A 14,007-nucleotide genomic window follows, 5' to 3' on the forward strand; every position below is an offset into this window, starting at 1 on the left:
TAACATAGTGTAATATCCTTGTTATTTCTTAACAACTCAAGTTTTTTTTTTTTTTTTTTCTACTCAACTCTATGACCCCTGGGCCTTTAGTCATCTGTTGACACTCGCTTTAATTAATGATGTAATGTGTTCTTGTTTTGTTTTCTTATTTTTTTAAATTGTCATTGCTGTAAAGCAGTGGTAAGCAACCTTTTCCAGCCCATGAAGAGCCCATTTTATTCCCAATTGTAAGCCATGATCTACTACTAAAATATGTAAAAACACTGGTCAGGATTGCATTTTCTGACAGGCTCAATGCATGTGCAGTTTGTGCACACATCCACACAAAGACTATTAGTAAATAAGAATAAACACCAATAGTTATGTCGTTTTGCATGATTTTCATATTTGTTTTCATTGTCGAAAGTCATGAAAAACGACATGCTATAGTATGTTGTCGAAAACCATGAAAAATGACACACTATAGCTATGTATAGCACTAGCACTATAATGCTGCTGCCATTGCGTAATTTGCGTGCCATATAATTTGTAGATCATCCACAAATTACGTAAATTAGTCTCTCTCTCTCTCTATCTCTCTCTCTCTCTCTTAAACGTTTGTACCGATCCATTCATCGCGATGTTGGATACTCAAAATGACACTATTCATTCTCCGAATAAAATGTATCTGTAAACATTTCAGCTTGTAGCTTGTAGATCTACTATTTTCAATCTCTTATTTTAACATTTTAAATGTAATTTATTTGATTTGTGTCTTTAAATATAGGGCTGTCAAAATTAGTGAGTTAACTGAGTTAACTCCGTGTGACTTCTGTGTCCGTGTTCTGTATCCTTGTTGTATTTTTCCTGTGTTCCTTTGTTTTGAGTTGGTGTTTTCCTGTGATTTTGAAGTGTTGTTTTTCCCTGTTTCTTAGTTGCAGTTAAGAGTTTCACCTTTTACCTGTGTACCTTTATTTTGTAGTCTTGTTTTGTGCCTTCCTGTATGCCCCTGTAGTTCTGTACCTGCCTTGTCTAACCTTGTGATTAGTCTTTGTTTTCCACCTGTGTCCTCTTAGTCCCCCAGCCAATCCCTGTGTTGATTTGTCAGTTGTTCACCTGTGTCTAGTTAGTCCTTGTCTATATGTATGCCCTTGTGTTTCTAGTTCCTTGTTCGATCGTAAATGTAAGTCACCTTTTAGTTAGCTCCTGGTTTTTGCTAGTATTTCCTCTGTGCTCCTAGTTCTTGTTTATTTTCCAAGTCTCCTCGTGTTCCTGCCCTTGTTCCTGTTTTTTGAGTGAATAAACTCCCTTGCATTCGATCTGCCCGGTGTCTGCCTCGTCCTCTGCCTTAGTCCTGCACTTGGGTCCTACACCTCTGACTCTGATCGTGACAGTGTGTTTATGTGATTTATGTCTTGTAGCCTATCATTTGTGTGAGTGAAGCTTCATCGCGTCAGTCCACATCGCATATGACTACAGGCCCGGTATGTGATATGTATTGATTTGTTAGTTTTGTGCTTCTGTAGTTTTCTTTTTTATATACTATTACTATATTATTAATTATTGCCTACAATGTACTTTACTGTTGAAATGTAAATGAAATGTGATTGAATTTGGACTAGTAAATAACAACAAAACTAAGGCACTGGTGTTGTACTCCTGGTTTACCAGAACAGGGTTCAATTCCCTGCAGTGCCCTGCTCAATTTGTTGTATTTACATGGTTTATTTTTCTTTTCTGCTCGTTGTGTTGACTTTTCATAGATGATACAGATTCTTTACTGTTTGTACTCCCTACAGTTAGGTTACACAGTCTATTTATTATGTAATTGTTCTGTTCACTATAACTAGAAGGGCACCTCCTGGTGGTTCAACCATCTCTTCAGGCCGGCTCAGACTTCCTGTATGGCTAAGTGATTCAAGATAGACATTAGACTCAATTATTACCTCCTCAGCGTCGTTTTCTTCATGGCACACTTCTTGATTGTTGGAATTGTAGGGAAAGGTGCTCCAAGAAGTTGGGGGGGGAAGTGCTCCCCCTACTGATCCAGGAAGATGGTGGTCATCTGGCTCCTCCTCCCCTGAGGGGGGTGAAAAGTGTCTCGCTTTCAGCGCAGGCACAATTTAGCGTCACCAAGATGCCAAAAGCTGAAGCAGCAGGCGTCTCTTCCGGGTTTTTAGACAGCTGGTGGATGGAAATGAAGCTCCAACCCACGCGGCAGAATGCCGCAGGGGCAAGTGCTTCCGGGAATCTGGCCGACACGGCATTCTGCCGCATAGGTGGAACTTAATTTCCATCCACCCCGACGCTAGGTGGCGTCATATCCCAGGTCCGTATATATACGTACCCCAACGTATACTCTGTCTATATAATGGTTGAGGCCTACGGAAGCTTTTAACATTGCTCCGGTTCTTAAACTATGAAACATTTCAAAGATTCCTTTTCATGCAAACATGTCCACCGTAAGATGAACCTAAATAGGTTTGAATGGGGTTTCTAGGTGTAAGTATGTAGGACTAGTAGCATGCCAAAGTTTGTGCTATTGCCATTGAGAATGCATTGGGCGTTTAAGTTAAATAACTCAGGAACTACAAAACATTTCAAAGTAAAAAGTTCCAGCATGTGTACCCTCAGTAAGCTGAATAATAAAAAGTGCGAATGGAGTTTCTAGGTGAAAGTGCTTTTTTGACGTGCCAATATCTGCCATTGAGCCCCATTGTAAATTTCTCAAATTGAAAGCACTATATTTCTAAAACTATGAAACATTTCAAAGATTCCTTTTCAGGCAAACATGTCCACCGTAAGATGAACCCAAATAGGTTTGGATGGGGTTTATAGGTGTAAGTATGTAGGACTATTAGCATGCCAAAGTTTGTGCTATTGCCATTGAGAATGCATTGGGCGTTTAAGTTAAATAACTCAGAAACTACAAAACATTTCAAAGTAAAAAGTTCCAGCATGTGTACCCTCAGTAAGCTGAATAATAAAAAGTGCGAATGGAGTTTCTCGGTGAAAGTGCTTTTTTGACGTGCCAATATCTGCCATTGAGCCCCATTGTACATTAATCAAATTTGAAAGCATTATATTTCTAAAACTATGAAACATTTCAAAGATTCCTTTTCAGGCAAACATGTCCACCGTAAGATGAACCTAAATAGGTTTGAATGGGGTTTCTAGGTGTAAGTATGTAGGACTAGTAGCATGCCAAAGAAAAATCCTTTTCAAATCATCAAAAATGATGAAAAACGGCATGCTATAGTATGCCGTTGGAGACCATGGGCTATAGCCCATGGTCTCGGAGTGATTTTCGTCTTTTTTCAAATCCTCAAAAATGAAGAAAAACGGCATGCTATAGTATGCCGTCCGAGACCATGGGCTATAGCCCATGGTCTCGGAGTGATTTTAGTCTTTTTTTCAAATCCTCAAAAATGATGAAAAACGGCATGCTATAGTATGCCGTCTGAGGCCATGGGCTATAAGCTGAACTTGAACCCATGACCTGTGGTTCACATAGATAGCAGCTTATTACAGAGAGCCACCATGCTCTCTGAGAATCTCCTCAGCTTTCCATTGTTCTTCTGGGTGTTATTCTCCAAGATGTGGTCCACAGTGAAGAGTAGAAGGTACTCATGCGTGACGAAAAAGCGCGACGGAAAAATGTGACGAAAAAGCGTGACGAACGTTCAAATTTGAAAGCACTATATTTCTAAAACTATGAAACATTTCAAAGATTCCTTTTCAGGCAAACATGTCCACCGTAAGATGAACCTAAATAGGTTTGAATGGGGATTCTAGGTGTAAGTATGTAGGACTAGTAGCATGCCAAAGTTATAATTTTTTTCGGACGGCATACTATAGCATGTCGTTTTTCGTGATTTTGGACTATTTGAAAAAAAGATGAAAATCATGAAAAAACGACATACTATAGTTCGTGGCTTCGGACGGCATACTATAGCATGTCGTTTTTCATGATTTTGGAGGATTTGAAAAAAATATGAAAATCATGAAAAAACTACATACTATAGTCCATGGTTTGGGACGGCATAATGTATTTTGGCATATTTTGGGACACTATGGCAGAGCCAGGACTTGAACCTGCAGCCTCCTGATTCCCAGGCAGGCTCTGTACCCAGTGAGCCACTGTGCATGTTGTTCTTAAAAGGCCGAATAGTTAATGACAGAAGAGCCAGAGACTTGTTTCCATTGTGGTTCATAAACATTCGAACGTCTAGAGATAAACAACAGCAAAAGAAACAATAGACAAATCTCCTGTTATTTTATTTTTTGTATTTTATTTTTGTATCAATGTTGTACTCAAAGGGAACAGCAGACTGTGTTGTAGCAGGTAGCAAGTAGATCAGTGACTTAGCACACTGGCTGCATGATCTGGAGATTGTGGGTTCAAACCAAGGGGGCAGGCAGGCTTTCCAACGTTGAAGCTCTAGGTCCTAGTGGTAGGACGAGGGACTACAGGCGGACCCGTGGATTCATGACCGGGAAACCCCGTGCAGCTGGGCTTTAACGTTGAGCGCTCGGTTGCCCTACGTCACTCAGGACCTCAAAGTTGAGGTCCTGGGAGGGACTTCCGGCAGTCTTCCGGGTGCTTCAAAACGCCACTGAGCAACTTCCACTGACATGAATAGCTGGGGGGGCGGAGCTTCGCGCTAGTTCAGTCTCTATTATATATATACTCTATGGTTCAAACCCCACTCAAATCGTTACTTGCCAAAATGTGCCATTGACCCCCATTCTGAATTTCTCAAATTTAAAAGCGCTATATTTCTAAAACGATGAAACATTTCAAAGATTCCTTTTCAGGCAAACATGTCCACCGTAAGATGAACCTAAATAGGTTTGAATGGGGTTTCTAGGTGTAAGTATGTAGGACTAGTAGCATGCCAAAGTTTGCTATTGCCATTGGGAATGCATTGGGCGTTTAACTTAAATAACTCAGAAACTACAAAACATTTCAAAGTAAAAAGTTCCAGCATGTGTCTCCACAGAAAGCTGAATTATAAAAAGTGTGAATGGAGTTTCTAGGTGAATGAATTTTTGACGTGCCACTATCTGCCATTATAAATTTCTCAAATTTAAAGCACTATATTTCTAAAACTATGAAACATTTCAAAGATTCCTTTTCAGGCAAACATGTCCACCGTAAGATGAACCTAAATAGGTTTGAATGGGGATTCTAGGTGTAAGTATGTAGGACTAGTAGCATAAAGTTATAATTTTTTTTGGACGGCATACTATAGCATGTCGTTTTTCGTGATTTTGGACTATTTGAAAAAAAGATGAAAATCATGAAAAAACGACATACTATAGTTCATGGCTTCGGACGGCATACTATAGCATGTCGTTTTTCATGATTTTGGAGGATTTGAAAAAAAGATGAAAATCATGAAAAAATGACATACTATAGTCCATGGTTTGGGACGGCATAATATATTTTGTCATATTTTGGGACACTATGTCAGAGCCAGGACTTGAACCTGCAGCCTCCTGATTCCCAGGCAGGCTCTGTACCCAGTGAGCCACTGTGCTAGCTGTTCTTAAAAGGCCAAATAGATAATTACAGAAGAGCCAGAGACTTGTTTCCATTGTGGTTCATAAACATTCAATCGTCTAGACATAAACAACAGCAAAAGAAACAATAGACAAATCTCCTGTTATTTTATTTTTTGTATTTTATTTTTGTATCAACGTTGTACTCAAAGGGAACAGCAGACTGTGTTGTGGCAGGTAGCAAGTAGATCAGTGACTTAGCACACTGGCTGCATGATCTGGAGATTGTGGGTTCAAACCCCACTCAAATCGTTACTTGCCAAAATCTGCCATTGACCCCCATTCTGAATTTCTCAAATTTAAAAGCACTATATTTCTAAAACGATGAAACATTTCAAAGATTCCTTTTCAGGCAAACATGTCCACCGTAAGATGAACCTAAATAGGTTTGAATGGGGTTTCTAGGTGTAAGTATGTAGGACTAGTAGCATGCCAAAGTTTGTGCTATTGCCATTGGGAATGCATTGGGCGTTTAACTTAAATAACTCAGAAACCACAAAACATTTCAAAGTAAAAAGTTCCAGCATGTGTCTCCACAGAAAGCTGAATTATAAAAAGTGTGAATGGAGTTTCTAGGTGAATGAATTTTTGAGGTGCCACTATCTGCCATTATATATTTCTCAAATTGAAAGCACTATATTTCTAAAACTATGAAACATTTCAAAGATTCCTTTTCAGGCAAACATGTCCACCGTAAGATGAACCTAAATAGGTTTGAATGGGGATTCTAGGTGTAAGTATGTAGGACTAGTAGCATGCCAAAGTTATAATTTTTTTCGGACGGCATACTATAGCATGTCGTTTTTCGTGATTTTGGACTATTTGAAAAAAAGATGAAAATCATGAAAAAACGACATACTATAGTTCATGGCTTCGGACGGCATACTATAGCATGTCGTTTTTCATGATTTTGGAGGATTTGAAAAAAAGATGAAAATCATGAAAAAACTACATTCTATAGTCCATGGTTTGGGACGGCATAATATATTTTGTCATATTTTGGGACACTATGTCAGAGCCAGGACTTGAACCTGCAGCCTCCTGATTCCCAGGCAGGCTCTGTACCCAGTGAGCCACTGTGCATGTTGTTCTTAAAAGGCCGAATAGTTAATGACAGAAGAGCCAGAGACTTGTTTCCATTGTGGTTCATAAACATTCAAACGTCTAGAGATAAACAACAGCAAAAGAAACAATAGACAAATCTCCTGTTATTTTATTTTTTGTATTTTATTTTTGTATCAATGTTGTACTCAAAGGGAACAGCAGACTGTGTTGTGGCAGGTAGCAAGTAGATCAGTGACTTAGCACACTGGCTGCATGATCTGGAGATTGTGGGTTCAAACCCCACTCAAATCGTTACTTGCCAAAATCTGCCATTTACCCCCATTCTGAATTTCTCAAATTTAAAAGCACTATATTTCTAAAACGATGAAACATTTCAAAGATTCCTTTTCAGGCAAACATGTCCACCGTAAGATGAACCTAAATAGGTTTGAATGGGGTTTCTAGGTGTAAGTATGTAGGACTAGTAGCATGCCAAAGTTTGTGCTATTGCCATTGGGAATGCATTGGGCGTTTAACTTAAATAACTCAGAAACTACAAAACATTTCAAAGTAAAAAGTTCCAGCATGTGTCTCCACAGAAAGCTGAATTATAAAAAGTGTGAATGGAGTTTCTAGGTGAATGATTTTTTGACGTGCCACTATCTGCCATTATACATTTCTCAAATTTAAAGCACTATATTTCTAAAACTATGAAACATTTCAAAGATTCCTTTTCAGGCAAACATGTCCACCGTAAGATGAACCTAAATAGGTTATAGGCCCATAGCCCATGGTCTTGGATGGCATACTATAGCATGCTTTTTACATCATTTTTGAGGATTTGAAAAAAAGAAGACGAAAATTACCCCGAGACCATGGACTATAGCCCATGGTCTCGGAGTGATTTTCAACTTTTTTTCTAATCCTCGTTTTTCATCCTTTTTGATCATGGGCTATAGCCCATGGTCTCGGACGGCATACTATAGCTTGCCGTTTCCGTTTTTCATCATTTTTGAGGATTTGAAAAAAAGATGACGAAAATCACCCCGAGACCATGGACTATAGCCCATGGTCTCGGAGTGATTTTCAACTTTTTTTCTAATCCTCGTTTTTCATCCTTTTTGATCATGGGCTATAGCCCATGGTCTCGGACGGCATACTATAGCATGCCGTTTCCGTTTCTCATCATTTTTGAGGATATGATAAAAGACGAAAATCACCCCGAGACCATGGACTGTAGCCCATGGTCTCGGAGTGATTTTCAACTTTTTTTCTAATCCTCGTTTTTCATCCTTTTTGATCATGGGCTATAGCCCATGGTCTCGGACGGCATACTATAGCTTGCCGTTTCCGTTTTTCATCATTTTTGAGGATTTGAAAAAAAGAAGACGAAAATCGCCCCGAGACCATGGACTATAGCCCATGGTCTCGGAGTGATTTTCAACTTTTTTTCTAATCCTCGTTTTTCATCCTTTTTGATCATGGGCTATAGCCCATGGTCTCGGACGGCATACTATAGCATGCCGTTTCCGTTTCTCATCATTTTTGAGGATATGATAAAAGACGAAAATCACCCCGAGACCATGGACTATAGCCCATGGTCTCGGAGTGATTTTCAACTTTTTTTCCTAATCCTCGTTTTTCATCCTTTTTGATCATGGGCTATAGCCCATGGTCTCGGACGGCATACTATAGCATGCCGTTTCCGTTTCTCATCATTTTTGAGGATATGATAAAAGACGAAACTCACCCCGAGACCATGGACTATAGCCCATGGTCTCGGAGTGATTTTCAACTTTTGTTCTAATCCTCGTTTTTCATCCTTTTTTATCATGGGCTATAGCCCATGGTCTCGGACGCTTGCCGTTTCCGTTTTTCATCATTTTTGAGGATTTGAAAAAAAGACGAAAATCACCCCGAGACCATGGACTATAGCCCATGGCCTCCAGATTCCCAGGCAGGCTCTGTACCCAGTGAGCCACTGTGCTTGCTGTGTACAAAAAGCAAAAAAGATAATGATAGAAGAGCCAGAGACTTGTTTCCATTGTGGTTCATAAGCATTCAAACCTCTAGAGATAAACAACAGCACAAGAAACAATAGACAAATCTCCTGTTACTTTTATTTATTTATTTTATTTTGTACAAGTGTTGTTACTCAAAGGGAAAGGCAAACTGTGTTGTGGCAGGTAGCAAGTAGCTCAGTGACTTATCACACTGGTTACATGATCTGGAGGTTGTTGGTTCAAACCCCACTCAAATCTTTACTTGCCAATATTTGCCATTGAGCCCCATTGTACATTTCTCAAATTTGAAAGCACTATATTTCTAAAACTATGAAACATTTCAAAGATTCATTTTGTCCACCGTAAGATGAACCTAAATTGGTTTGAATGGGGTTTCTAGGTGTAAGTATGTAGGACTAGTAGCATGCCAAAGTTTGTGCTATTGCCATTGAGAATGCATTGGGCGTACTATAGCTTGCCATTTCCGTTTTTCATCATTTTTGAGGATTTGAAAAAAAGACGAAAATCACCCCGAGACCATGGACTATGGTCCATGGTCTCGGAGTGATTTTCAACTTTTTTTCTAATCCTCGTTTTTCATCCTTTTTGATCATGGGCTATAGCCCATGGTCTCGGACGGCATACTATAGCATGCCGTTTCCGTTTCTCATCATTTTTGAGGATTTGAAAAAAAGACGAAAATCACCCCGAGACCATGGACTATAGCCCATGGTCTCGGAGTGATTTTCAACTTTTTTTCTTATCCTCGTTTTTCATCCTTTTTGATCATGGGCTATAGCCCATGGTCTCGGACGGCATACTATAGCATGCCGTTTCCGTTTCTCATCATTTTTGAGGATTTGACAAAAAGACGAAAATCACCCGAGACCATGGACTATAGCCCATGGTCTCGGAGTGATTTTCAACTTTTTTTCTAATCCTCGTTTTTCATCCTTTTTGACCATTGGCTATAGCCCATAGTCTCGGACGGCATACTATAGCATGCCGTTTCCGTTTTTCATCATTTTTGAGGATTTGAAAAAAAGACGAAAATCACCCCGAGACCATGGACTATACATGGTCTCGGAGTGATTTTCAACTTTTTTTCCAATCCTCGTTTTTCGTCCTTTTTGATCATGGGCTATACAGCCCATGGTCTCGGACGGCATACTATAGCATGCCGTTTCCGTTTTTCATGATTTTTGAGGATTTGAAAAAAAGACGAAAATCACCCCGAGACCATGGACTATAGCCCATGGTCTCGGAGTGATTTTCAACTTTTTTTCTAATCCTCGTTTTTCATCCTTTTTGATCATGGGCTATAGCCCATGGTCTCGGACGGCATACTATAGCATGCCGTTTCCGTTTCTCATCATTTTTGAGGATTTGAAAAAAAGACAAAAATCACCCCGAGACCATGGACTATAGCCCATGGTCTCGGACGGCATACTATAGCTTGCCGTTTCCGTTTTTCATCATTTTTGAGGATTTGAAAAAAAGAAGAGGAAGATCACCCCGAGACCATGGACTATAGCCCATGGTCTCGGAGTGATTTTCAACTTTTTTTCTAATCCTCGTTTTTCATCCTTTTTGATCATGGGCTATAGCCCATGGTCTCGGACGGCATACTATAGCATGCCGTTTCCGTTTCTCATCATTTTTGAGGATTTGAAAAAAAGACGAAAATCACCCCGAGACCATGGACTATAGCCCATGGTCTCGGAGTGATTTTCAACTTTTGTTCTAATCCTCGTTTTTCATCCTTTTTGATCATGTGCTATAGCCCATGGTCTCGGACGGCATACTATAGCTTGCCGTTTCCGTTTTTCATCATTTTTGAGGATTTGAAAAAAAGACGAAAATCACCCCGAGACCATGGACTACAGCCCTTGGCCTCCAGATTCCCAGGAAGGCTCTGTACCCAGTGAGCCACTGTGCTTGCTCTGTACAAAAAGCAAAAAAGATAATGATAGAAGAGCCAGAGATTTGTTTCCATTGTGGTTCATAAGCATTCAAACCTCTAGAGATAAACAACAGCACAAGAAACAATAGACAAATCTCCTGTTTTTTTTGTTTTTTTATTTTATTTTGTACAAGTGTTGTTACTCAAAGGGAAAGGCAAACTGTGTTGTGGCAGGTAGCAAGTAGCTCAATGACTTATCACACTGGTTACATGATCTGGAGGTTGTTGGTTCAAACCCCACTCAAATCTTTACTTGCCAATATTTGCCATTGAGCCCCATTGTACATTTCTCAAATTTGAAAGCACTATATTTCTAAAACTATGAAACATTTCAAAGATTCATTTTCAGGCAAACATGTCCACCGTAAGATGAACCTAAATTGGTTTGAATGGGGTTTCTAGGTGTAAGTATGTAGGACTAGTAGCATGCCAAAGTTTGTGCTATTGCCATTGAGAATGCATTGGGCGTTTAAGTTAAATAACTCAGAAACTACAAAACATTTCAAAGTAAAAAGTTCCAGTATGTGTCTCCACAGTAAGCTGAATTATAAAAAGTGTGAATGGAGCTTCTAGGTGAAAGTGCTTTTTTGACGTGCCAATATCTGCCATTGAGCCCCATTGTAAATTTCTCAAATTTGAAAGCACTATATTTCTAAAACTATGGAACATTTCAAAGATTCCTTTTCAGGCAAACATGTCCACCGTAAGATGAACCTAAATACGTTATAGGCCCATAGCCCATGGTCTTGGATGGCATACTATAGCATGCTTTTTACATCATTTTTGAGGATTTGAAAAAAAGAAGACGGAAATTACAATTTACAATTTACAATTTAGGCATTTAGCAGACGCTCCTAATCCAGAGCGACTTACATTAAGCAATAACAAAAGCATGGCATACATCACATATATAAAAAGTAGTTATCATGAATCATGCCTAGACTAAGAACGTAACAGTGGAGTATCTATGTAAACTATACATACTATACTATATAATATATTATACATGTGTACTATAAAGTGCTATGACTACATAAAGTGCAATTCTAGAGCTGTCTACGTAACAAGCTATAAGTCTGTTTAAAATACTATCTAAGTCTACATAATGTGCTATCTAAGGGGCTAGGCTAGGGCAAGTGCTACGGGCCATGGTGGAGTCTGAAGAGGTGGGTTTTCAGACTACGGCGGAAGATTGGGAGTGAGGCTGCAGTTCTGACTGTGATGGGAAGTGCATTCCATAGTTTTGGAGCCAGAAGGGAGAAGAGTTTGGGACATGTGGAGCGTTGTCCCGGCGTTTTTAGTGAAGGTACCTCTGCGTTGGCTGATCTGAATTACCCCGAGACCATGGACTATAGCCCATGGTCTCGGAGTGATTTTCAACTTTTTTTCTAATCCTCGTTTTTCATCCTTTTTGACCATGGGCTATAGCCCATGGTCTCGGACGGTATACTATAGCTTGCCGTTTCCGTTTTTCATCATTTTTGAGGATTTGAAAAAAAGAAGACGAAAATCACCCCGAGACCATGGACTATAGCCCATGGTCTCGGACGGCATACTATAGCATGCCGTTTCCGTTTCTCATAATTTTTGAGGATTTGAAAAAAAGACGAAAATCGCCCCGAGACCATGGACTATAGCCCATGGTCTTGGAGTGATTTTCAACTTTTGTTCTAATCCTCGTTTTTCATCCTTTTTGATCATGGGCTATAGCCCATGGTCTCGGACGGCATACTATAGCATGCCGTTTCCGTTTCTCATCATTTTTGAGGATTTGAAAAAAAGACGAAAATCACCCCGAGACCATGGACTATAGCCCATGGTCTCGGAGTGATTTTCAACTTTTTTTCTAATCCTCGTTTTTCATCCTTTTTGATCATGGGCTATAGCCCATGGTCTCGGACGGCATACTATAGCATGCCGTTTCCGTTTCTCATCATTTTTAAGGATTTGAAAAAAAGACGAAAATCACCCCGAGACCATGGACTATAGCCCATGGTCTCGGAGTGATTTTCAACTTTTTTTCTAATCCTCGTTTTTCATCCTTTTTGACTATGGGCTATAGCCCATGGTCTCGGACGGCATACTATAGCTTGCCCTTTCCGTTTTTCATCATTTTTGAGGATTTGAAAAAAAGAAGACGAAAATCACCCCGAGACCATGGACTATAGCCCATGGTCTCGGAGTGATTTTCAACTTTTTTTCTAATCCTCGTTTTTCATCCTTTTTGATCATGGGCTATAGCCCATGGTCTCGGACGGCATACTATAGCATGCCGTTTCCGTTTCTCATCATTTTTGAGGATATGATAAAAGACGAAAATCACCCCGAGACCATGGACTATAGCCCATGGTCTCGGAGTGATTTTCAACTTTTTTTCTAATCCTCGTTTTTCATCCTTTTTGACCATGGGCTATAGCCCATGGTCTCGGACGGCATACTATAGCATGCCGTTTCCGTTTCTCATCATTTTTGAGGATTTGAAAAAAAGACGAAAATCACCCCGAGACCATGGACTATAGCCCATGGTCTCGGAGTGATTTTCAACTTTTTTTCTAATCCTCGTTTTTCATCCTTTTTGACCATTGGCTATAGCCCATGGTCTCGGACGGCATACTATAGCATGCCGTTTCCGTTTTTCATCATTTTTGAGGATTTGAAAAAAAGACGAAAATCACCCCGAGACCATGGACTATACATGGTCTCGGAGTGATTTTCAACTTTTTTTCTAATCCTCGTTTTTCATCCTTTTTGATCATGGGCTATAGCCCATGGTCTCGGACGGCATACTATAGCATGCCGTTTCCGTTTCTCATCATTTTTGAGGATTTGAAAAAAAGACGAAAATCACCCCGAGACCATGGACTATAGCCCATGGTCTCGGAGTGATTTTCAACTTTTTTTCTTATCCTCGTTTTTCATCCTTTTTGATCATGGGCTATAGCCCATGGTCTCGGACGGCATACTATAGCATGCCGTTTCCGTTTCTCATCATTTTTGAGGATTTGAAAAAAAGACGAAAATCACCCGAGACCATGGACTATAGCCCATGGTCTCGGAGTGATTTTCAACTTTTTTTCTAATCCTCGTTTTTCATCCTTTTTGACCATTGGCTATAGCCCATGGTCTCGGACGGCATACTATAGCATGCCGTTTCCGTTTTTCATCATTTTTGAGGATTTGAAAAAAAGACGAAAATCACCCCGAGACCATAGACTATAGCCCATGGTCTCGGACGGCATACTATAGCATGCCGTTTCCGTTTTTCATCATTTTTGAGGATTTGAAAAAAAGACGAAAATCACCCCGAGACCATGGACTATACATGGTCTCGGAGTGATTTTCAACTTTTTTTCTAATCCTCGTTTTTCATCCTTTTTGATCATGGGCTATACAGCCCATGGTCTCGGACGGCATACTATAGCATGCCGTTTCCGTTTTTCATCATTTTTGAGG

Source organism: Electrona antarctica, assembly GCF_951216825.1.
Source record: "Electrona antarctica genome assembly, chromosome: 13".
Lineage (NCBI taxonomy): Eukaryota > Metazoa > Chordata > Actinopteri > Myctophiformes > Myctophidae > Electrona > Electrona antarctica.